This window comes from Prionailurus viverrinus, chromosome A1, assembly GCF_022837055.1.
Source record: "Prionailurus viverrinus isolate Anna chromosome A1, UM_Priviv_1.0, whole genome shotgun sequence".
Classification (NCBI taxonomy): Eukaryota; Metazoa; Chordata; class Mammalia; order Carnivora; family Felidae; genus Prionailurus; species Prionailurus viverrinus.
Window position 1 is genome coordinate 169791205 of NC_062561.1, and position 26364 is coordinate 169817568.

A 26364-nucleotide genomic window follows, 5' to 3' on the forward strand; every position below is an offset into this window, starting at 1 on the left:
GTCCTCTATACTTTTTTCAAGTCCAGCAATTAATTTTATGACTATCATTCTAAATTCTTGTTCCGTTATATTGCTTAAATTGTTTTTGATCAATTTGTTAGCTGTTGCTACTCCCTGGAGTTTCTTTTGAGGAGAATTCTTCTGTTTTTTCATTTTGGATAGTCCCTAAGGTGGTGTCCAATTGCAGGGCACTTCCCCTGTGCTGTCTGGAGTAACTTGTGTTGATGGGCGGGGCTGCAGTCGGACCTGATATCTGTCCCCAGCCCACTGCTGGGGCCATGGTCATACTGGTGTATACCTTATCTTCCACTCTCCCAGGGGCAGGATTCACTGTAGAGTGGTGTGGCCCCTTTTTGGGCTACTTGCACACCGCCAGGCTTGTGGTCTTCTGTCATGGGACTTGGTGTATTAGCTGGGGTGGATCCGCAAGGTTCACAGGGGCAGGAGGGGCAGACTCAGCTCACTTTGCCTTTGGTGGTCCACTTTGGGAGGGGCCCTGAGGCACTGGGAGGGACGCAGACCCGTCATATGGATGGATCCACAGAAGCACAGTGTTGGGTGTTTGCGGGGTGCAAGCAAGGTCGTTGACAGGAACTAGTTCCCTTTGGGATTTTGGCTGGGGGATAGGAGAGGGAGATGGTGCTTTCCAGCACCTTTGTCTTCCTGCTTAGCTGAGTTCTGTCTTCCTGGGCTCAACAACTCTCTCTCCCAGCGTCCTCTCGCCCTTGCCGCTCTCTGAGAGCAGAGCTGTTGACTTTTAACATTCCAGATGTTAAGTCCCGCTGGCTGTCAGAATTCACAGAGTCTGGCCCCTCTGCTTTTGCAAGTCAGACTCGGGGGCTCTGCCTTGCCGGACGGGCTGCCCCTCTACTGCCCCGGCTCCCCCTGTCAGTCCGTGTCATGAGCACTGCCTCTTCGCCCTTCCTACTCTCTTCCATGGGCCTCTTGTCTACGCTTGGTTCCAGAGAGTCCATTCTGCTAGTCTTCTGGTGGTTTTCTGGGTTATTTAGGCAGGTGTGGGTGGAATCTAAGTGATCAGCAGGATGAGGTGAGCCCAGCACCCTCCTATGCTGTCATCTTCTCATTTTTTCCTTCTTTAGGATGGCCCTGATTGCTATATACTTCCCTTTTTTGCCCACCTTTGCTGCTTCCCAGAGGTTTTAGACTGTCGTGTTTTCATTATCATTAGCTTCCATGCACTTTTTAATTTCCTCTTTAATTTCTTGGTTAACCCTGTTCATTCTTTAATAGGATGTTTTTTAATCTCCAAGTTTTTATTGTCTTTCTAAAAATTTTCTTGCAGTTGATTTCAAGTTTCATAGTGTTGTGATCTGAAAATATGAAAGATATGATCTTGATCTTTTTGTACTTGTTGAGGGCAATTTGTTACGCAGTATGTGATTTATTGTGGAGAATGTTCCATGTGTACTTGAGAAGAATATTTATTCTGCTGCTTTAGGAAAAATGTTCTGAATATATCTGTTAAATCCATCCAGTCCAGTGTGGTATTCAAAGCCATTGTTTCCTTGTAGGGTGTTGAAGGCCTAGAATTATTGTACTATTATCATTGACTTTATGTCTGTGATTAATTGATTTATGTGTTTGAGAACTGCCATGTTGGGACATAAATATGGCTACTCCAGCTTTCTTCTCATGACCATTAGCATGATAGATGGTTCTCCATCCCCTTACTTGCAATCTGCAGGTGTCTTTAGGTCTAAAATGAGTCTCTTGTAAGCAGCATATAGATGGGTCTTGTTTTTTTTTCTTTATCCATTTTGATACCCTATGTCTTTTGATTGGAGATTTAGTCCATTTACATTTAGAGTGAATACTGAAAGATACGAATTTAGTGCCATCGTGCTATCTGTAGAGTTGGTGTTTCTGGTGATGTTCTCTGGTCGTTTCTAGTCTTTGTTGCTTTTGGGGTTTTTTTTTTGTTTTGTCTTTTCTCCACTTGAGGAGTCCCCCTTAAAATTTCTTGCAGGGCTAGTTTGGTGGTCATGAATTCCTTTAATTTTTGTTTGTCTGGGAAACTCTTTATCTCTCCTTGTATTTTGAATGTACTGTCCCAAAGTGCTGCAGTCTTCCCCTTTCTCTTTCTCTCTCTGTCCCCTCTCTCTGCAAAAATGTCTGTTTACCCTCCCTGGCTTTTCTCTTCCCTGGTTCACCTTTTTATCTTTGCCCTCTCTTTGCAAAAATGGCTGTCTACCCTCCACAGCTTTTGTGTTCCCCAGTTCACCTCTCCACACCATGTACCTGCTGAGTTCTGTGGCTCAAGTTATGCAGATTGTTTTGTTAATCCTGAGATCAGTTTCCTAGATGTTCAAGATGGTTTGATCCTGATCTAGCTGCGTTTCAGGGACAAAACTCTGGTTCTCCTGGGCTGTTCCACCATCCTAACCCCTCTTTCTCCTCTTGAACATTTTAACCTCCAAGGTAGAAACAATATCTGTCAGAAAAAGTTTTTGAGTAAATTACATGGATTCAGATACTGATATAGGGGAGGGACATTAACGTTTGTTTGGTGGCTGCTGTGAGTACATATACTTTTTATGTACTTGTTTTGATTTTCTTGACAACTCTAAATTGGATAGCTTGTATATTCTTTTTGTGATCTGGAACCAATGTTGGGTCACATCCTTTATCCTAGGAGAGCCAGCTATAAAAGTGTTTACTGGGGTTTGAACTTAGTTCTTTCATATGCTAAACTTGAAGTGAATGCAAATGTTAAATATCTAAATATAGTAAACCATTAGCAATCCTGGTTTTAACTATAACAGTTTCAACTATCTGGGAGTGATTCTAAAGGTCCATGTTGAAATATTTGCGGCTTTGCTGTTATGAATTGTTATTGGAAGTGAGATCCCAAGATATCTGACTCTGGCTACCTGCCCAATGTTCACATCTTGTCTTGCTTTATTTTCTGTTGGAGGTTGTCCTATTGTAAAAAAAAAAAAAAAAAAAAAAAAAAAATTCTGAAAGAGAAATTCAGCTGCTAGAAATGAAGAAAAAGAAAAGAAGTCTAAGAAAGTAGTGGATATTAGCCAGAAAGTAGTTATTTTTGAATATGTATAAAAATGGAATGTTGAATCCAGTGAGTCTTTTACCTGGTTGTGAGTCAATCCACTACACCTTCTAGGGAAACGAAAGTTGCCTTGTGCAACTGAGTGTTCTGGCTCTGTCAAAAATTCTCATAGTTTTAGGGGTACCTGGGTATCTCAGTTGGTTGAGTGTCTTACTTTAGATTTTCGCCTCAGGTCATGATTTCACTTTCCTGGAGTGAGCCCCACATTGGGCTCTGCACTGACAGCAAGGAGCCTGCTTGCAATTCTCTGTCTCCCTCTTTCACTCTCTCTGCCCCTTCTGTGCCTGCATGCATTCTCTCTCTCAAAATAAACATTTAAAAAAAATTTCATTTTTTTAGACAGATTTCTTGAAAATATCAGGGATCTTAAGTTCATAAATCCTTTTCCACTTACCTTCTCTCTCACCCTTAATAATATTTGAACGAGATTTGACTGTTTTTAAATAGCTGTTACTTTTTGGAAGTTGATGTGGTTCTTACAAATATCTTCAAATATTAACATAAACAGCAGTATTGTCACATATAAGATAGGTGTCCTTTTCTGAGTTTCACAATTAATTATTACACAATAGTAGCTAGACCTTGGTGATGGCCTCTTTCTAAAGTTCTGATTTCCTATTTGTGTTTTGGAGCCTAATTTACCCTAAGACTGGAGCTGGCATTCTAGCATCGAAGTGGCTTGGCTTAGAGACACTTGCTATTATATATAGTAATATAGTTGTTGGAGGAGGATGAAGGTGGTGAAGAAATAGACATGTCCTCAAGTTGGCCTACATTATAAAAATAATTCTGAAATGTTTCATGTAACACAAGAGGTGGGTTGTGCAGGAATGGGACAGAGAGCAGGGGGCCATGTGACTCTTCCTTTTTTGGTCATGTAACAAATGTTAATAGAATACTCACTCCATGGGTATTCATGGCTCCATGATAATTATAAAGTAGGGAGAAGTTTCAGACTGTTTTCCTGAAAGATAGTATGATGTAGTGGAAAGGGCTTGAATATTAGAAGCAGATCTGCTTGGGGTTGAATCTATACTACCAGTAATTTGCTGTATGAATTTAGGCAAATAATTTAATTCTTACAGATTTATAGCTTATAGCTTTTTTCACATTAAAACTCAATATCAGTTTCATCTGATAACTGATAAAAATATTAAATTTTTGAATTGCTTTCAGTTGCATGAGTTCAATACCCTACTCTTATTAGCTTAGCCACTGGCTCAAAAAGTAGAACACTAGTGTACTTTCTTTAGATGTAGATGGATTCAAAGGTTCAAACAATGGCCTTAGGACATACTCAGTGGCTTTCTGTTGTATTGGATATACTTTCAGGTAGACTTTCTTTATGTGGAGCCCTCTGATAGATCCAGGCTTACATTCTTTTACTTTAGAAGGACCAACATAAAAAGCATTTCTCTTACTCATAGTTTTTATATAAGTCCTGGGATTACATCTCATTGTATGAATTGTGTGATGTTTTCATCCTTGATCCTGTGGTCAGTGGGAAAGTAGAGGCCAGATCTGGATCAGGTACTAACTACTGGAACTGGGAATAGGAAGTATTGGCCAGTCACATGATCTGAATCATGTGGACTGAGGTCACTGAAAGAAAAAGACTACAGTGTGACCATGGGAAGGGGCAGTGGATGTTGGGCAGGCATAACCAAATATTCACTATAATCTTACCAATGTGCATACATGTCTTTCTGCACCTATACAACCTTGAAAAAAAGCCCGCACCTGACTTAATGTAAAATTTTCACTTACAACTTCCAATGCATTTACCATCTGCTCCCCAACAAAAGAAGGCAAGTCAAAGACTCATTTAAATACTGCATCTAAGTTTAAGTCTAAGATCTCTGGGTAATTTCTCTCAGTCCTTTTTGAATAGATAGCCTTATGGTCTAGTAACTGGTTACATGATAAATATAACTAGTTGTAATAAAGTCTGTGTTCATTGGTAGAAAGAATATAGCATAAACACAATAAAAACTGTCAATTACAAAAGAGAAAAAGAAGAAACAACCCACAATCCATACTATGTGCATATTTCATTGGATAGGTATGGCAAGGACTCTTTGCCTGGCAGTGGAGGAAGATTTTTGGTTAGCCGATATGGCTATCTCTGCTTCTACCACCCAGGATGGTCTTCTTTGTTTTCTTTCCTCCTAGTTACAGCCAAGATGAGTATTGAGAGATATTCCTGTACTGGGGACTGCATTGCCTCAATAGCTCACTTTCTGTTGATGAGGTGTTGGGGTCCCAGGAACCATCTTAGGGGCTAAGCAGTAAAAAATCTTTGTTGGGATTTTCTTAGGAAATAAAACTCTTCATAAACATAGTGTTTTATTTATTTTCATTTGATCACCTTCTCCCAAATACCCAAAGTCTGATCCTAGTCCGTGAATCAGATCATCTTCTGGTATGCCTCTGAACAATTTGTGCATCACGGTAACCCAGTGATTATACAACATGGAGCAATTCTTACCTCAGGGTACATTTGGCAATGTCTGCAGATATCTTTGTTGTCATAACAGAAGGCTGGGACTGGGGAAGTAGGTAGATGTTGCTAGCATCTAGTAGGTAGAGCCCAAGAATACTGTTAAACATGCTCTAATGGATAGGATAGCCTCTAACAACGAGAATTTCCAGTTCAAAATGACAGTAGTACTGAGGTTAAGAAACCACGAATATCCTAGGCTTCTCAATTTCCTTGTTGGCTTCTCTTTCTAGCCATTGAGAGCAGCTTCTTTAGGTAATAGTGCAGAGCTGATTTGTCCCTGCTACCAGACTATTTCACAGTGCATAGTTCTTTATAATGGGTAAATATGTTCTTTGCTAGGATGCTTGGGGAGGAGCCTGGAGCATTAGGCTTCTCTCATATTTTGGGGCACCTGGCTGGCTTAGTCGGTAGAGCATTGAAGTTTTGATCTTTGGATTGTTTGTTCGAGCCTCATGAGATATTTTAAAAATTAAAAATAAACGGTTTTTTAAAAAAAAGGGCTTCTCATATTTTGTTTTTATGTGGTTAAAGGCTCTAATTTTAGTTTAGGGATATTTGGTTTTCATCCCTGTAAATTATAAGATTATCAGCCATCTTGGATTTATAATGAAAGACTGAAAAGATTTTCTTTTACAAAGACCACTCAAAGTGTGCTTCTCTTTTGAATGACCTTACTGAAGACTGTTGCACAGTTGGCAATATACTATCATCCCAACATTTTTTAATAAGTATCCTATAGTTCCATCCTTAGTAGCTGCATAGTCCGATTTTATAAGAGTTGCCAATTTACCAGTTGCTTTTCTTATTAAGGATTGCTGACTTCTCATTCTACAGTAGAGGAATTCCAAATACCCTTCACTTTCTTTTATTGACTCAGTTCCACAGTTCAGGGCTGTCAATTGTAGTGCCTGATTTCTGGCATGAATTTTATATTTGTCAGGCTTCTTTTAGATTGCAGCGGTAGAAACCTAGTTAAAAAAAATTAATCCTTCCCATATCTGTAAGTGGCACTTCCATCCTTGTTTTTGCCCAGACCTCCAACCTTGACTCTTTTTCTTTTGTTTCCCACCAACAATCTTTCAGCATATTCTGTTGGCTTCAAAATATGAAATCTGACCAACTGCTCACCACTTCTTTTTGGGGTTCACTCTGGCTCAACACCATCCTCTCTTTCCTTCTGTGTAACTCCTAACAAGGCTCCCTCCTACTACTTTTGTTTTCATAATGTTAGCCTCAGAATATTAGTAAGAGGCCAATTAGTAATTAGTGATATTGTACTAATATTAGTATAATTTCTTTGCTCGGAATCTTGCAGTGGCTTCCCATGTAACTTCAGAGTACAGGCTCAAGTCCTCAAAATGAGCTAGTGTTTTGTGGTCTTGCTCTCCCTCCCTAATGCAGGACTTTTTTCTGAACTCAGATTTTTCTGTTGTCTCTTCTATGCAGGCCTCTTGCTCATCTTTAAATAAGTTTTTTGCAGTTAGCATTTCCCTGGCCTGGAATGCTCTTCTCCAGATGTCCATATGACCTACTTACTTTTCTCCCTTAGGTCCTGGCTCAAATATCACTTCATGCTTAAAGTCTTTGATAACCAACATCAGTTTGAAATCGCCTACCTGCCCTATATGTCTCATTACTTTTTCCTTCCTTTTCTTTATAACAGTTGTCAACACTTTATGCTATGTATTTTATGTATTTATTTTGTATTTTATTTCTTCTGTAGAATACAATCTCCATGAGGGCAGGAGTTTTTGTCCGAGATATTTTGTAGGAAAGTGCATGGCACGTAACTTAGTAGGCTCTCAGCAAATACTTGTTGAATGAATTAGTAAATTAAAAAAATAATTTGTTGCCTCATGTAGCTGTTAAGTCTGAAACACTGGTGGGACTGAAATTACCCTGCAGAGGTGAGAGATTATTCATTAAGCAAATCTCTCCAGGGGAGAATGGGGAAGTGTCTTTGGTTTAGTACCCTAGAATACAAGTAAATATAAATTAAAAAAAAATAAGGTAACAAAGGAAATATAAGAAGAAAAAAAAAAGGAATATAGGTGAATATCTTTCAGGGAAGGGATGGAGAGAGCTTTATTTCTCCAAAGCTCATTGGAAGTCTTAATCTTTAGGGAGACACGATCTTTAGCTTCTAAGGCTGGTTGTTGTGCAATTATCCTGTAGTACCTTTTGCTCAGAAGTCTCTGATTGCGCAGGAACATGAGAAATCCAGAGAGAATTGTTTCTCAACAGTAATTCTAAAGTTCTAGCAGCTACATCTATTCACATCTGAATTCACCAGAACAAAGGTGTAATTAGATCTAGGGACAAAATATTTTCAGAACTTTCATTCTCTTTCTGCCTCTTGGCTTTTGTCTTCTCTGGGTTGGCTCTCTGGTGAGTGGGTACTTACCGTGTTCTTTCAGTTCAGCAACCTCAGCCAAAAGAGAACTTTCTAATTAGTTCTGGCAAATTTTTTGGGAGTTTTAGTTGTCTAATTGAGTCATGTACCCATTCCTGAACTACTGCTTGGTGAAGGAAATATGCTGACTTTCCAGGCCTGGGTTTTGCACGTATTCTAGGAACTTTGTGCTTATTTTAGGAATCTGAGAGTGGGAATGATTAGTGTCACTCAAACTACATGGATTGAAAATAAGAGAAGGGTAGTTCAACAGAAGAAAATTGAGATGCTGCTACCAAAAGAAGGGGAGTAAAAAACAACATAAGTCTGTCACTTGTATGCACATGCAACTCAAACTCATTAAAAAACAATTTAGAATCTTATATATAGGCATTACTGCCATATCTATTTAGATGCCTAAGACAGAAAATTTAAGAAGGTACTGGCTTTCAGTGTCATGCAGCTACAGGGTGGCTCTTGTATAACCCTGAGAGTGAAAGTCTCCATTGATTGTGCACCCTAGACACCCCTCATACCTCACTGTAGTCCTAGTCATGAAGAGAAGCCTATTTAAGGAATAGAAACTATATTTTTACTATGAATGTGAGTTAAAGATGGTAGCCTATGTAGTTGGGGAAGTTGGTGAGGAAGATTAAGGTACACCACAAAGTAGTAATTGTGCATTTTCAATGTGTCTATAGAAATCTTTTTTTAAAAGTTTATTTCTATTTATTTTGAGAGAGAGAGAAGGAGACAGAATCCCAAGCAGGCTCTGTGCTGATAGCTTGAAGTCACAAACCATGAGATCATGACCTGAGCTGAAATCAAGAGTGAAGACACTTAACTGACTGAGCCACCCAGGCGCCACAAACTTGTCTATAGAAATCTTTGCTGAGTTCTGATGAGGATGGTAATATCTTAGAAGTAACACAAGGAATATACTTTTTGTTCATAGGTTTATAGTAAATTCAAAGAAAGAAATGTTGCATTTAGAAATGCTACCAAGGAAGTTGTTACTTATTTTTTAATCAAAGTGATTTCAATATCAACTGGAAAATGGGTTTTTTTTCATTGAAAAATAAAAATTATAGACATGAGTTGAGTTGGAGAGTGAGACATAAATAACATGTGGCTGCTTTGACTAGCTTCCTTGAACAGGACACTTGATACTGCTGAGTGTTAGACATGAAACCTTAGTTGAATAGTTGTCTTTCTTGTCCTTACATCTTTGAAAATAACTGTTTCTATATTATAGTGAAAGACCAAATCATGAAATTCTAGGTAATTCTCAACTATCTTTGCTGATTGAGAAGTGGCTAAAAAAAATTCAAATTAAGTGGATTGTCCAGTAATTTTGCAGTCTGTCTCTGGAGTGGAATTTAGATAACATATATAATATGTACATTTAAGCATACACTCATACATTTTGTTCTTTGGAAATATTTATAAGTAACACTGTTTACTGTGTCTAAGGGGTTTAATTGAAGATATGCTATTGATAACAGTATAAAAGAGAAGCATGATTAAAATTTTCATTTAAGTATCATTTGAAGTCATGAATTCTATCATTTAATGTAGAAACTCTTGTCAAAGCCTCACATTACACCAAAGTGCAGAAGTCAGGGAAAGCCATAATTTAGTTTGGAATTTCATTGATTCAGTACTCGCTTGTTTGGTGGCTTTAGTGTTCCATGTATTATGTAGGATGATGACCGTATTAAGATAATAATCCCTGTCCCCGATCTTGTCACAGTTTAATGGAAGAAGAGGGATGTAATAATACTCTCGTTATGTGCAAATTAGATTTCCCAGTTCTGGTTTTGAGAACCTTGCCCAATCTAGAGGAGAAGAAATGCTTGCCTGGGGAGCTAAGAAGGAACTCTTTGGAAATAAGTAAAAAGCATAGAGGAGTAGGAGACTTGGAAGATACTCTGACACATTACTCCTGACCAGGAGGAGTAATCTTATTGCTAACCTCCATGAAATATGCTCTGATTCTTGTGAAAGTCAAAGATGTAGGGGAAATGACAGGAAACAGAATAGGCAAACAAAAAAAGAAGAGTTTGAAAGAAGGGAAGAGCTTCGTTTATAACCAAGAAGTCAAGATTAGAGACACAAGGGCTTGAGTTAAAAAATGAGGAACTGTGACAGAGCTATAAACAGCATTTATTGCCATCAATGATAAAGAAGAGAACAGCTTAGAAATTCTTATAGTTTCAAGGGTTGAGAGAACAGCTGATGGAAGAATCAGGATTTGGTATACTCATATTAGAGACAATATGTGTTTACTGGGAGAATCTTTCCTAAACCTTCCCAGCTTTTGAGAGTTTTTCTTTCATCATTAATTACTTCTTTAGGCTGTAATAGAATATATTTTAAAATGTTTGTTTATTTTTGAGAGAGGCAGGAGAGGGGTAGAGAGCGTGGGAGAGAGGCAGTCCAAGCAGGCACGTTGCCATCAGCACAGAGCCCGACATGGGGCTCTATCTCATGAACCATTAGATCATGACCTGAGCTGAAATCAAGAGTTGGAAGCTCAACCAACTGAGCCACCCAGGTGCCCCTAGGTTGTAATAGTATTTTAAGAAATGTGATTACTTGCTTCTTTTGACATGCTTCAAACTTGAAATTAGTTTTATGCTGTAAAAATGGAGAAAAACATGAATTGCCTATTGAAAACTGAGGGAATAGGTTACAGGAGAAAGTAAGGCGTTACTCATTGAAAAAGTTATGGAAAGGGGAGAGAGTAAACAGGGTAGATAAGCTAGGTAAGTATAGCATTCTTAATGGGCTGACTCTGATACACTGTCACAATTAAATTCCAATAGTAGCCTACTATACTCTATGTGTACATTTTTACCTTTTTCTCTGTAGTTAACATTTCTGACTCCTTGAATTTCTTCTTGCAGCTCATGTTTTCTGGCCAGACTTATGGTCATTCCCGTGAGACTTCACTGCACATTTTCTCAAGTGTGTTCCTCATCCCTAATGTGTAATCCTTCAACATGGACCTGCTACTTTAGCTAAGATATGACCAGCAATGAATAGTAGTAAGGTAGGAGTACTTTACTCTTCTTAGTGAATTGCTAAAAACTGAAACTGTGAAACAGTTTTGATTTGTCTTGGTTTTGTAGTATTTGTGTTAGATTATTGTACCTAGGCAATCATTTTATATTTATGTTGTTTTTTGCTTGTCATTTATTCTACAGAATTTTATCTCATTTGTGATGTAATTATTATTTTTTTCAACTAACATTTACAATCAGCAGAATCCCAGTCTATATCTTTTTGCAGCCTGTATGTCCACTAGTCCTATATTTTCAAGCACCTGGCACCAAGCTCAATATATCTTATTTTCTTCTCAAACAGTTGCTCTTCCTTCTGGTTTCTGTATTTCTATTAATAGCATTATTAATTCCATTGTTTTACACAGTCCTATATTCATTTATTATTTCATTAATTTGTTTGATGTACATTGACAGGCTTCTGTTAAGTAGTAGACAGGTTGCTGCTTCTGTGGATATGATGATGAATAAGCTGCATATTCCATCCTTATAGCTTGTATTTTAAAGGAGTGGGGACAGGCTTAAAAATGAACTGACAAAATAAAAATTAATTGTAATACACTTTTTTGAAGGAAAGCAAAAATCAGATAATTTGGAGATAAGGAAGTAGGAGCTGCCTTAGATAGGGTGGTCACAAAAGGAGTTGATGTTTAAGATTCACCTGTATATGAGAAGGAGCTATTTCCAGAGTAGGTGGTGTGTGTGTATGTGTATGGTGTTTTTGATGTGCAAAGCATTCTCATGAGAAGGAATAGCGAAGTGAAATGTCAGGCAGAGAAAGGAAATATGGTATGTTCTCACTTATATGTGAAATTTTAAAAAGCCTAAATTCATAGAAATAGAGTTAGAATGGTGGTCACCAAGAATTGAGGAATAGGGGCAATGGGGAGATGCTGGTCAAATGGTACAAACTCTCAGCTATAAGATAAATAAGATCTGGGGATATAATGTACAACATGGTGAGTATAATTAACAATACTGTATTATATGCTTAAAATTTGTTAAGAGAGTCGGTCTTAAATGTTATCACCACACACACACACACACACACACACACACACACACACACTCATAATTATGTGAAGAGATGGAGATGTTAACTAACTTTATTGTGGCAATTATTTTGGACTTTATACATATATCTAATCATCACATTGTACACCTTCAACTTACATGTTATATGTCAATAATATATCAGTAAAGCTAGAGGTGATGGAGGGAATAAGGGATTAGTGGGTACAAAGACTTTGGAGCAGGAGAATTGGTAAGTTTGAGGAACAGAAAAAAACCCAGTGTTGCTGAATTAGTGAGGGAGGCAGAGATGGGTAGGAAGAGGTTATAGAAATATGCAGGGCTTTGAAGGGTTTGGAAAGAAGTTTGTATTTTATTTTAATTAAAAAAAAATTTTTTTTTAACGTTTATTTATTTTTGAGACAGAGACAGAGCATGAACGGGGGAGGGTCAGAGAGAGAGGGAGACACAGAATCTGAAACAGGCTCCAGGCTCTGAGCGGTCAGCCCAGAGCCCGACGCGGGGCTCGAACTCACAGACCGTGAGATCATGACCTGAGCCGAAGTCGGCCGCTTAACCGACTGAGCCACCCAGGCGCCCCTGTATTTTATTTTAAATGATATCATCATTTTAGCTGCTGTGTGAGGAATGGGCCGGCCTGGTGAAAGTGAAAGCTGGCAGTTTTAGTTGCTGAGGTGAATAGTAGTGGCCTGGTAAGGTGCTAGCAGCATGAGACAGAGAGATGGATGGATTTGAAATGGATCTGAATCAGAATGTATGGGACTTTGAATAGTTTGGGTGTGGAAACAGAACATTCTGAAGATGACTCCAAGATTTTGGGGTTTTGAGCAACTGGGTGGATGCTGGCATCTTGTCCAGAAATCTTTTAGATAACTATCTTTACCATTATGTCAAAGATTGGTTCTTTCACTGAAAGGGAAATTAATTGTTATGTTAGAAATAATGTTAGTGCTGGAAATAAAACCATCTGGCAAATTTGTAATATGTACTGCTTAGTACTTTGTTTTGCTTTTTCCCCTGAAATTTAATTTATATGAGTTTTTGTTTTTATTTTTATTTTATTTATTTCTTTTATTAGTAGTTCTGTCTTTTTTGTTTTTTGTAAAGACTTTTTAATATATTTTGAAAGAGAGGAATTACTATTTATTGTTTGTGTTTTATGTGACAGGCTTTTGGCTAGCTGTTTTAAATACTTTATTTTATCCTTACAATAGACCATTGAGGTTTTCTACTTTGCATATGGTTACCCTTTGAGTTCTAGAGCTGAGAAAAGTTGTAGAATATGGGAAATATGTAGATGGAAGGATCTTAAAGATCATCTACTTCCTCCTCTTTCTGCGGAGACCTAGAGAGGTTCTGTGACCTGCCCACGATCACGCAGCTGGTTTTCACATTTGCGGAGACCAGTGCTGCTTATAGTCCTTATGTTTCAGTCCAGCTGGCCTCCCCTCATGCTATCTTCCTGTTCCATCAGCATTTCATAATGAAAATGTTGAGTGCTGTAGAACAGTGGAAGATATAGGCAGTGTGCACCCATATTACCTTTCTTATATATTCACTCACTGTTGAAATTTTGCCACTTTTTCTCTCTTTATATATTATATATTTTTAAAATCATTTGAAACTGTACTGGAGAGATTATAATATACAATTTTTAGTATGCGTATCTTACATGGGAACGTGGATAATTTCTTGCATGTTCATAATATCAATATCACATATGAGAAAATTAACATTATTTAAAAATATGTTTAATATAATGGTCCTTATTGAGATCTCCCCATTTGTCCCTAAAACATTTTCCTAAATTTATGAATCTAGGATTCAATCAGGTTTCATGCATTGCATTTGATTCTTTATTCTCTTTTAATTTTGAACAGTCCCTCTTTTTTGTTTTTCTTGATCCATGTTTTCTTTAAGAGATATAGTGTGTGTATATACTTAATGTCTCTCTAGGGAATTGCCTAGTTTCTTAGAACATTATTCATCTAAAACTTATTTGCAGTTTGCTTCTTTCCTTCCAGTTCTCTGAGGTTGCTGGAGATAAAATTGTTTATTCCAAGCTTTTATTTTTTTTTTAAACCATCATCCCAACCTTAAGTAGACAAAGTAGGAAATTTACATTGTATTTGATCCAATGGCCCCAGTCAGTGATTGAAATTCATTTAAAACAACAGAAATCTGAGACAAAACAACAAATCATAATTCTGAAGAAATTCCTCTACTTCCCACCATTACCTACCCCCACCTTCTAACCTAGGGATGTATATCTAGTCGCCATGGATATTATCATGATACATTATAAAGCAGTAGCAGGCTAAGATTTTGTCTTGGAAAAATGCACAGTTTCAAGTGGGAAGCAGATTAGAATGCAAATGATAAATAAGCACATTAGTAGAGACCAGAGCTCTGCACAGTGAGAAAGGATTGAAGTACCTGCTCTCTCTGGTACTTATGTAGAGCTGGCATTCAGTGAGTGTTCTTCTTTCCTTGCTTGGTTTTGAGTTTTACAGATTTGGTTGTTTTTTTTTTTTAAGCGTTAAATGGCATTTAGGAACAAGTGGTATTTTGGTGGGGGGGAGCAGTGGGAGGTAAATATTAAGCAGCATTTTTAAAGAGGGGAGAGTGACATTTTACAGTTGAGAGGAAAGAAGAAAGTGTCAAGGAGGAAGGGACTTCTCAAGGTGGTTTAGGGAGATCTGTGTAGGTTTTTTCTTCTTTTTGTTCCAGCCAGGCTTGGATTATAGTTCTATGCTTTTACTACACTTTGCACAGGGATTCGTTATAGTTATTGCTATGTGTTAGAACTGCTTTTCCTCTGATAAGCTCCCGGAGTCTGTAACCAGTATTTTTTTTTTTTTTTTAAATCTATGTGTACCCAGGACTTTACTCAGTACCTGGCATATTGTAGACATTGAATAAATACTTACTGGATGGATGGGTGGATGGATGGATGGATGGATGGATGAAAGAAAGAAAGACTTTTACCAAGACCTAGTGCAAAAAGACAGATTCCTGTGCTGGGAAACCACAGTAATGGTGGGATCCGGTTTGATCGATTCATTGTTGAGGTGCTCAGTTAGAGCAGGAATTGGTTCAGGAGTCTGGGAGAAGGACCAGAGATGAAACCAGAGCATTCCATGAGTGGGAATACAATTGGGTTCTTTTTCAGAGAAGTAGCTAGCATGATGTAAGCACCTTTGTCATTTTCTAAATAAAATAAGTATATTTAAAAGAGAAATGTTTTCTAATATTAAGCATTCCATCTGTGAATTTGATTTTTACGTTCTTAATATTCAGTCTTAAAAAGTTTGTTGGGAAATCTTTCCTTTTCCTTATATGTGTTTATATTATAAAATGAATACATGCTTATGATAAAAATACAAACTAGAAATACATAAAACACAAAGTGACATTCATCTTACTAGTCCAGGTCTCACTCTTCACAAGTAGCTAATGTTAACAGTTTGATGTACATCAAGTTGGACTTTCAAAAAAATATATATATTTTAAAACACACATATTTATGTTTGTATAGTTTTACAAATAAAATCATTGATGCCCATGTTCTGATATTTGCTTTTCCTCCTTATCTATTTTACCTATGCTCCATATAATTCCAAAAGTTATTGGATATTTAGGAGGATGGAAACACTAGCAGAGGATAGTAGCCTAAAATCAGAGTAATTGAATGTTAACATTTAGGGAACTTAGAATAAGAAAAATGCCTGCTAAAAGTTTTATTAGTTTAATTGCTGTTAATTTAGAAGTAGTTTTTGACTTATTTAACCTATATTAAATTATAAAAGTAATCATTTTTCATATTATGCATTATAGAATTAACACATAAGAAAGTAAAACTTTAAGATTTATTGAGTACATGAACATGTAACCATGAATAGGACACACTGTCATTACTGCTCTTTGATAACAAAGAGCAGAGGCCAAGAAACCTGCCTGGAGGTGGCGATATGAACATACTCCTGAAGTACTGGTAAGAGTTAGCTAAGCTTTTTAAAGAAATGGCTAAGGGATGGGGCGCCTGGGTGGCTCAGTCGGTTGAGCGTCCGACTTCGGCCCAGGTCATGATCTCACAGCTCGTGGGTTTGAGCCCCGCTTCGGGCTCTGTGCTGATGGCTCGGAGCCTGGAGCCTGCTTCGGATTCTGTGTCTCCCTCTCCCTCTGCCCCTAACCCATTAGCATTCTGTCTCTGTCGCTCTCAAAAAAAATAAACATTGAAAAAAAAATTGGCTAGGGGAAATGAAGGAGAATTGAATCAGAGTTGGAGGTTGTTAGGACAAATGCAGTAGTAAGAAAATCAGGGGAAGTCATTTGATTTAATATGTGTAGGGAAAGAAGTTAGGGGGTTTCATGCCCTGGTGTTGGGACAGTCCAGGTTTATATCCGTTGTCACAGAATAATAAAGAGTAGTATGCCATTGTACTCTTAAAAATACCCTAGTTCTGGGTAATAAGTGGCATCACCCTTAAAGAGAGAATATAGGGTGTCCTGATCAATATTAGGGAATTCAGCTGGAGATCTCTCTGAGATTGAAGAATAGGTATAGTAAGAGTTAATAGTACCAAAAAAAAAAAAAAAGGTAAATAGTAGCTTATGGCCTAGAACTAGAATATTACAGTTTACCATTGCAGAGATGAAACTGTTTTGGATTTAGGCTATGGGCAATAGCGGTGGATGGTTGGAATGAAGCTGGATTGAATGGATCTTTGGAGAAGAGAAAGACTATAGAGGTTAGAATCTCCATGGATGAAGATAAGAGTTGGGTTAGAGGATAACATTGGGGGACAAGTGGAGATTGAAAGGAAGATTTGGAGACAACAAAGCTAGATGGGGTAAAGCTGAATAAGGAGAAGAAAATTTTGAATGAGATTAGAAGAGCAATGATTTGGAAATGGCACTAAAGAATCAGGATAATGTTACCCATCCTTTCACTATCGCCCCTCCCCCACCCAATTCCCATGGATATGGGTGGCAGAATGTAGGGAGAGAGTAGCCTCCACCTGTGAACACTGTATTTTTGGGGAGCCAGATTTCCAATAGGGTAAACAGTTGAAGTGTGCAGATTTAGGAGTTTATTTACAAACCGAATGGAATTCTAGAAAAATAATTTGGGAAGACATGACTATAGAGAAAGGATAGAGGAGGAGTGGGGATTGGGCCTTGCCTTTTGGGAAAAGATTGAATTATACAAAGAAGCCAAAAATGGAACTGATTTTCCTCCATGTTCTTTTTTTTCTTCCTTCCATGTTCTAAACAGTGGTGCAGGGTTAGCCTAATCTGGGTTCTCTGAGAGGCTGTCTGGCTTTGGCTTAGTTCATTTCAACTATAACTGATGAAACTTTAATAGATGCCATTCTGCTATGGTATGCCTTTAATGAACCTATTTGAAAGTACACATATGGATTTTGAAATTATTTTGACTTTTCCTGTATTGCTGCTGTCTTTGAAGAGAAAAAGATTGTTTGGCTTTAATTTGAACACTGAGCTCTTTTATAATAATTGATCACCTAGTAAGAGTTTAAAGGTTAAGAGGTATCTAGATAATGGTTACATTTCTAGAATTTAGGCCATACAAGGTAGTATGCAATGTGGCTATACTTAATTGTATTAAGTTTATGTATATACATAAACTTTTCAACCTTTGTTCCCTCTTTTCCTTCAGATTAGCAATGTTTCATAAACATGTCCCTCATTTTCCTACCTGTCACTTAACTTATGTTTAAACTTCTTCTTGGAGAATAACTCTGCTTCATCACTTGCTCTTCATGTTCTATCTTGTGGGGGTGCTCTCCTTCTCTCTCTCATGCTTTATTAGTAAGTCTTTTTAATAAGTCTTTTTAATAAAGTCTTTTTAATAAAGACTTTAGTAAGACTTTTTAATAAGTCTCTCTGAAGCCAGGCACATTATATACTTTATCTCATCTAAGCTTCATAACAACCCTGCAAAGTAGGTATCACTATCCCCATTTTAAAGATAAGAAAACTGAGTTTCTAGGAGATTAATTAAAATGCAGTTACACTGCTATTAAATGGTACAGTTATCATTTCCACCCAGAACTATCTGTTTTCAAAGCTGCCTCCTGCATACATGTTTGCAGATAGATACATGTATCTGTGCTCTTTGCTTAAATACCCCTCAAGGCTTGTTGGAGATATTCTTTTGTTTTTAATTAAAATTTTTTTTACCAGCTTCCTTGAGGTATAACTGACCTATGTAACATTGTCATTTAACATACAACATAGTGCGTTTATACATTATGTGATACATGTGTATATATTGTGACATGTTCTTTTTTTTAATTCAGCAAATATTTTATTATTTTTTTAAATTTACATCCAAATTAGTTAGCATATAGTGCAACAATTATTTCAGGAGTAGATTCCTTAGTGCCCCTTACCCATTTAGCCCATCCCCCCTCCCCCACCCCCTCCAGTAACCCTCAGTTTCTTCTCCATATTTATGAGTCTCTTCTGTTTTGTCCCCTTCCCTGTTTTTATATTATTTTTGCTTCCCTTCCCTTATGTTCATCTGTTTTGTATCTTACAGTCCTCATATGAGTGAAGTCATATGATACTTGTCTTTCTCTGACTAATTTCACTTAGCATAATACCCACCAGTTCCATCCACATAGTTGCAAATGGCAAGATTTCATATATATATGATATATATACATATCATATCTTCTTTATCCATTCACCCATCGATGGGCATTTGGGCTCTTTCCCTAGTTTGGTTATTATTGATAGTGCTGCTATAAACATGGGGGTGAATGTGTCCCTTAGAAACAGCACACCTGTATCCTGTGGATAAATGCCTAGTAGTGCAATTGCTGGGTCATAGAGTAGGTCTATTTTTACTTTCTTGAAGAACCTCCATACTGTTTTCCAGAGTGGCTGTACCAGCTTGCATTGCCACCAACAATGCAAAAGAGATCCTCTTTCTCCGCATCCTCAACAACATTTGTTGTTGGTGTAACTTCATTGTTGGTGTATAAAGATGCAACCGATTTCTGTGCATTGATTTTATATCCTGCAACTTTGCCGAATTCATGAATGAATTCTTGCAGTTTTTTGGTGGAATCTTTTGGGTTTTCCATATAAAGTATCATGTCATTTGCAAAGAGTGAAAGTTTGACCTCCTCATGGCTGATTTGGATGCCTTTTATTTCTTTGTGTTATCTGATTGCAGAGGCTAAGACTTCCAATACTATGTTGAATAAGTCTATTTATTCTTAATACACTGTAAATTGTTTGAAGGCAGTAATCCAGAATTTATTTATCTTTGTATCCTAATGCTCTCTCGCCCATGTTTATTCAATAAATGGTTGTTGATTTATATTAATACTTTAAAAGAAAGAATAAAAATTCTGTTAATAATTCTGTTCTCCCCAAATAATTACTTCAAATACATTTTTAAAATTAAACAACAGTTCTTTTAAAAACATGCATATTGTTCATTTGCTTATGGACTTGTACGATGTTCTTTCTCAGTGGAATAGTACCATCCAATAATGTTGTTCCAGGAGGCTGTCTGGACAATCCGGTGCTGTTTCTGGTGAATTAATTTTTATTTTAAATTAAGCTAAAAACAGCACTTTCAAATAAAGCATAAGAGGTGTTTTAAATACTGACTCTGTAAGATGGCCAAGGTCAGCATATATTAACTGGTAATGAATAACATTGTCTTCATAGTTACACTTTGGTGACTATTCATTCCTGCCTGTTTAATGCTTATGAAAAAAAACACCTCACTTTGTATTCATATGAGGTCAGTTTTTTTGCTTTTTATAATCCTGTTTCTTACTTGCAAAATTGGTGGCTTTTTGTGACTTTATTTCTGTCTTGCTGCAGACAGCTTAATATTTTGTTCAAATAGTTACTGTTTCCGACTTTTGTCAGTATTGAAGCATATGAAAGGTAAGAAATACCGTTAGGTAATTATATTTGTACTTTAACTGATTAATGATTTGATAGTTTTTTATTAATGAATAAACATATTCTGATAAAGTAATTTGAACCATATACTGATTTTGATTGGTTTTATTAGTCGTGGATTATAAATTCAAACTGTTGAATTTCTTGCCTACTTGTGAAAATATCTCTTGGAGAACGAATGAAGTATTTCCTATTTCTATTACACAGTTATTTACTTATTTGCAGATTTTAAAAAATTAGCATACCTTCTTGGTATATTTGAATCTCTTCATCAATGTTAAAATAAAGAAAATAATTCAATAAATATTTTTGACCAGAAGACATCATCTCTGTTAAAATAAGCCACCCTTACTTGAAGGAGAATATTCAGTACAGATTAAACTTTGTGTATACTATATAAAAATCATATTCCCATCTGTATACTCGGAGAATGTAAACATTGCCAGTTGTGGAGCCAAAAGTTGAAAAGCAGGAGAAGTTTTAGAACAAATACTTGGATATACCCTTGTACTTACAAGAAATAACTTGGGAATTCTATTATCCTACCAAGGTAACTAGTTATCTGTTTTATATTTTGCTATTTAATAACTTCCATTTTTGTTTAAAAGTATGTATAGATTTCTTTACTACAACATGAATTCTAATATTTGAAAATATAGCAATTTTTAATAGTTGTTTTTAAGTGTTTAATAACTAAGGTGAATTGAAAAGTCAACGTAACTCACTTGATTCTCAATAACAAGCTGAATAAAACAGATTTAAATAAACCTAGTCAATAGTTTATTAGTTTCATTACTCTCACTTTTAATTAAAAAATTTTAAAATATTCATTTATTTTTGAGAGAGAGAGAGAGAGAGAGAGAGAGAGCATGCATGCAAGTGGGGGAGGGGCAGAGAGAAGGAGACAGAGGATCTGAACAGGCTTGAGCTGTGAGCGCAGAGCCTGATGTGGGGTTAGAACCCACAAACCTTGAGATCATGACCCGACAAATCAAGAGTCAGCCACTCAACCCACTGAGCCATCCAGGTGCCCCTATTACTTTCATTTTTTTAAAAGATGCTATTTAAAAGTAGACATCTTTGCTAATAACATGCATGTACTTTTGTATAATATTCTGTTCCTGTCTGATTTGTACTTACTATCTAAATTATAGATATTCTTATTTTAAAATTTCATTTACAAATCTAAAAAATGTTAATTCTTATAATTATTTGCAATAAATTGAATGTCTACTGTATTCTAGGTAGTAACTTAACCCCCAATGATATAAGGATGAAAAATATGTGATATTCTTATTTCCATGTAGCTCATAATTTAATGGGAGAAATGTATTTCAACAAATAGCTAACGTATACCATGAGAAGTGTTATATTCATCACAGATACATACATGAACCCTGAGATCTGAGAAAAGGAAACACTAAGTCAGCCTGGATGGTTGTGGTTGTGGGGATAGTCAGAGAAGCCTTCACAGAGAATACTACTTTAAAGTTTAGTTGTGGATAATTCTCCAGGCACATGAGGGAGGAAAAGCATTTCGACTGAAGGAACATCTGCAAAGGCACAGAGACTTTTAAGGAATCATAGTAGTAAGAAGTTGTATCGTTGCTGAGGGTAGAAGGTTGTCTGGGGCCAGCTTTGATTACCAAGCAAAGGAGTTTGAAATTGAACCTGTAGGTTAGGGTTGTAAAATTAATACCTAGTATTATTAAGTATCCTAAAGAATGAAGACTGCAAAGTAGGGACTACTTAGTACAATGCTGTGTAGCCTCAACCACCTAATTCTTTTAAGAGATTTTTATGCAACAATATGCAAGGCACAGTTTTAAGCACTGGAGATACAGTGGGGGAACAGAGCAGAGTACTTCCCTGACCAGTTGGAACTTACATTACAAATCAGTCTATAAAGTAACCACCCACCTGACCCCACCCTCTGTCTCTGTCTCTCTCTGTAATTTTTGGCTACAGCATAACCATAGGCTTTGCTTGAGATTTTTTTCACCTTCCTCAAGGTTAACATAGGCAGCTCTGTCTTACTCTGGAAGAATGTAGCTAAATGTGTGATGCCCTCTCCATCTTGTTCTTCCTCCGACCTATAGTTTGAGATCTGAGCATTACTTTTCTAAATATTGGAATTTCTATTGAGGTAATTGTATATTAACATGAAGTTATATGAAATAATAATCCCTTGTACATTCTGTCCAGTTTTCCCCAATGGTAGCATTTTGCAAAACTATGTATAAAATGACAACCAGAGTATTAACGTTGACACATTCCACTAATCCTATTCATAGAAATAGGATTTTTAACTGTAGTCTGTTTTGATTGTAGTCATTTGTTGTGTGTATATTAAGTTCTATAAAATTTTATTACTAGTCTAGATTCATGCATCCACTACTACCATCAAAGTACCAAACAGTTCCAACATTGATAGAATCCCTTGTGTTCCCCTTTTATGACCACACTCACTTCCCTAATCTGTTCTGCAAGCCATAAATCCAAGCAACTCCTACTCTGTACTTTTTCCAGAATTTTTTCATTTCAAGAATGTTAGATAAATGGAACTTTTTGGGATTAGCTTTTTTCATTCAGTAGGGTTCTTGGAGATTCATCCAAGTGGTGGCCTCTGTGGATAGTTTTTACTGTGGGTAGTATTCCATGGTATGTTTTCACTTGTTGAAGGAACTCTGGGCTGATTCCAGTTTTTGGCTATTATAAATAAATCTTCTGTGAGCATTTGTGTACAAGTTTTTGTGTGAAGATATGTATTCATTTCTTTGGCATAAATGTCCAAGGGTGCAATTGCTGGGTCATAGTATAGTTAATGTTTAGTTTTATCAGAAACTAGAGTTGGCTGTACCATTTTGTCTTCTGACCAGCAACAAATGAGTGATCCTGTTTTTTCATATCCCCACAATCATTTGGTCTTGTCATTATATTTTATTTTAGTCGTTCTGATAAGTGTGTAGTGATATCTCATTGTAATTTTTTTAAAAAATAATTTAATTTATTTTTTAATAGGCTCCATGTCCAGCATGGGGCTTGAACTCATGACCCTGACATCAAGAGTCACATGCTTTACCACTGAGCCACCCAGGCACCCCCTCATTGTAGTTTTCATTGTATTTTCCTGTTGGCTAATTATGTTGAATATCCTTTCATGTGCTTATTTGCCATTTTTATGTCCTTTTCTGTGAAATGCTTGTATATGTCTTTTGTTTATTTTCTTTTTTCTTTTTTTTCTTAGTTTATTTATTTTGAGAGAGAGGCTGAGAGAGAAAGAGAGAGAGAGCGTGTGGGAGGGGCAGAGAGAGAAGGAGAGAGAATCCCAAGCAGGCTCTCTGTTGTCAGCACATGAGATCCATGAGATCATGGTTCATCCTGAGCTGAAATCAAGAGTTGGACACTTAAGCAACTGACCACCCAAGCACCCCTGTTCATTTCCTAGGCAGATTGTTGTTGTTAACTGTTGAATTTGAGAGATATTTATATATTCTGGATACTAGTCTTCTGTCAGATATGTTGTTCGCAAGTATTTTCTCCCAGTCTATAGCTTGTCTTTTTATCCTTTTCACATGGGCTTTCACAAGCAAAAGTTTCTACTTTTGATGAGGCCCAATTTATTGATTTTTCTTTATGCGTTGTGGTGTGTTTTTTTTTTTTTTTGTCAAGTCTAAGAACTTTGCCTAGCTTTTAGATCATGAAGATTTCCAAAGATACCTTTTTTTTTTTTCTTCAGTGTTGCAGTTGTTTACATTTAAGTTCATAATCCTTTTGAGTTAATTTTTGTGTAAGGTGTTAGGTCAAGGTTTTCTCTCTGTCTCTCTCTTGCTCGCTCTCTCTCTCTCTCTCTCTCTCTCCCTTTTTTTTTCTTGGCCTGTAGAGATATTCAGCTGCTCCAGTACCATTGAATTGTTTTTGGATCTTTGTCAAGAAGCAGTTGAGCATAATTGTGTGGGTCTTTTTCTGGGTTCTCTATTCTGTTCCACTGATCTGTTGTTTATCCTCTACCAAGATCACAACTGTCTTGATTTCTGTAACTCTATATTATCTTATTCCCCAAGATGGACATATTTGTTTGAATAGTTTTTCCACCTCACTCTCTCCTCTCCTCTAGAGCTCAGATGATACAAATGTTGGATCTTTTCTTATTGTCCCAAGGCTTTATTCTTTTTGTTCATCCATTTTCTCTGTTTTTTTGGATTAGTTGAATTCTATTGCTCTGTGCTTACATTCACTGATTGTATCCTCTGCCATCTCCACTCTTCTATTGAGCTTGCATCTAGTGAGGTTTATATTCCTGTTCTGCATTTTTAGCTCTGTAGTTGCCATCTGGTTATTTTTATAACTTCTGTTTCTTTGCCTAGATTTTCAATTTTTTACATTTGTTTTTAGGATAATTTATAATTGATGAAGCATTTTTTTTAATATATGAATTTATTGTCAAATTGGTTTCCATACAACACCCAGTGCTCATCCCAAAAGGTGCCCTCCTCAATACCCATCACCCACCCTCTCCTCCCTCCCACCCCCCATCAACCCTCAGTTTGTTCTCAGTTTTTAACAGTCTCTTATGCTTTGGCTCTCTCCCACTCTAACCTCTTTTTTTTTTTTTCTTCCCCTCCCCCATGGGTTCCTGTTAAGTTTCTCAGGATCCACATAAGAGTGAAACCATATGGTATCTGTCTTTCTCTGTATGGCTTATTTCACTTAGCATCACACTCTCCAGTTCCATCCACGTTGCTACAAAAGGCCATATTTCATTTATTCTCATTGCCATGTAGTATTCCATTGTGTATATAAACCACAATTTCTTTATCCATTCATCAGTTGATGGACATTTAGGCTCTTCCAATAATTTGGCTATTGTTGAGAGTGCTGCTATGAACATTGGGGTACAAGTGGCCCTATGCATCAGTACTCCTGTATCCCTTGGATAAATTCCTAGCAGTGCTATTGCTGGGTCATAGGGTAGGTCTATTTTTAATTTTCTGAGGAACCTCCACACTGCTTTCCAGAGCGGCTGCACCAGTTTGCATTCCCACCAACAGTGCAAGAGGGTTCCCGTTTCTCCGCATCCTCTCCAGCATCTATAGTCTCCTGATTTGTTCATTTTGGCCACTCTGACTGGCGTGAGGTGATACCTGAGTGTGGTTTTGATTTGTATTTCCCTGATAAGGAGCGACGCTGAACATCTTTTCATGTGCCTGTTGGCCATCCGGATGTCTTCTTTAGAGAAGTGTCTATTCATGTTTTCTGCCCATTTCTTCACTGGGTTATTTGTTTTTCAGGTGTGGAGTTTGGTGAGCTCTTTATAGATTTTGGATACTAGCCCTTTGTCTGATATGTCATTTGCGAATATCTTTTCCCATTCCGTTGGTTGCCTTTTAGTTTTGTTGGTTGTTTCCTTTGCTGTGCAGAAGCTTTTTATCTTCATAAGGTCCCAGTAATTCACTTTTGCTTTTATTTATTTATTAAAAAAAATTTTTTTTTCAACGTTTATTTATTTTTGTGACAGAGAGAGACAGAGCATGAACGGGGGAGGGGCAGAGAGAGAGGGAGACACAGAATCGGAAACAGGCTCCAGGCTCTGAGCCATCAGCCCAGAGCCCGACGCGGGGCTCGAACTCACGGACCGTGAGATCGTGACCTGAGCTGAAGTCGGACGCTTAACCGACTGCGCCACCCAGGCGCCCCTCACTTTTGCTTTTAATTCCCTTGTCTTTGGGGATGTGTCGAGTAAGAGATTGCTACGGCTGAGGTCAGAGAGGTCTTTTCCTGCTTTCTCCTCTAAGGTTTTGATGGTTTCCTGTCTCACACTCAGGTCCTTTATCCATTTTGAGTTTATTTTTGTGAATGGTGTGAGAAAGTGGTCTAGTTTCAACCTTCTGCATGTTGGTGTCCAGTTCTCCCAGCACCATTTGTTAAAGAGACTGTCTTTTTTCCATTGGATGTTCTTTCCTGCTTTGTCAAAGATGAGTTGGCCATACGTTTGTGGGTCTAGTTCTGGGGTTTCTATTCTATTCCATTGGTCTATGTGTCTGTTTTTGTGCCAATACCATGCTGTCTTGATGATGACAGCTTTGTAGTAGAGGCTAAAGTCTGGGATTGTGATGCCTCCTGCTTTGGTCTTCTTCTTCAAAATCACTTTGGCTATTCGGGGCCTTTTGTGGTTCCATATGAATTTTAGGATTGCTTGTTCTAGTTTCGAGAAGAATGCTGGCGCAAATTTGATTGGGATTGCATTGAATGTGTAGATAGCTTTGGGTAGCATTGACATTTTGACAATATTTATTCTTCCAGTCCATGAGCAGGGAATGTCTTTCCA

General features: G+C 37.2%; 1 protein-coding gene across 2 annotated transcripts in view; it reads left to right on the forward strand.

Annotated features, from left to right (window-relative positions):
- FER (FER tyrosine kinase) overlaps positions 1-26364 on the forward strand; it is a 435391-nt gene that overhangs the window by 16083 nt on the left and 392944 nt on the right. For both annotated transcript variants that reach the window (XM_047879101.1, XM_047879093.1), the window contains exon 2: positions 10893-11038. The gene's annotated coding sequence lies outside the window, so the exon portion shown is untranslated. The remainder of the gene's footprint in view (positions 1-10892; positions 11039-26364) is intronic.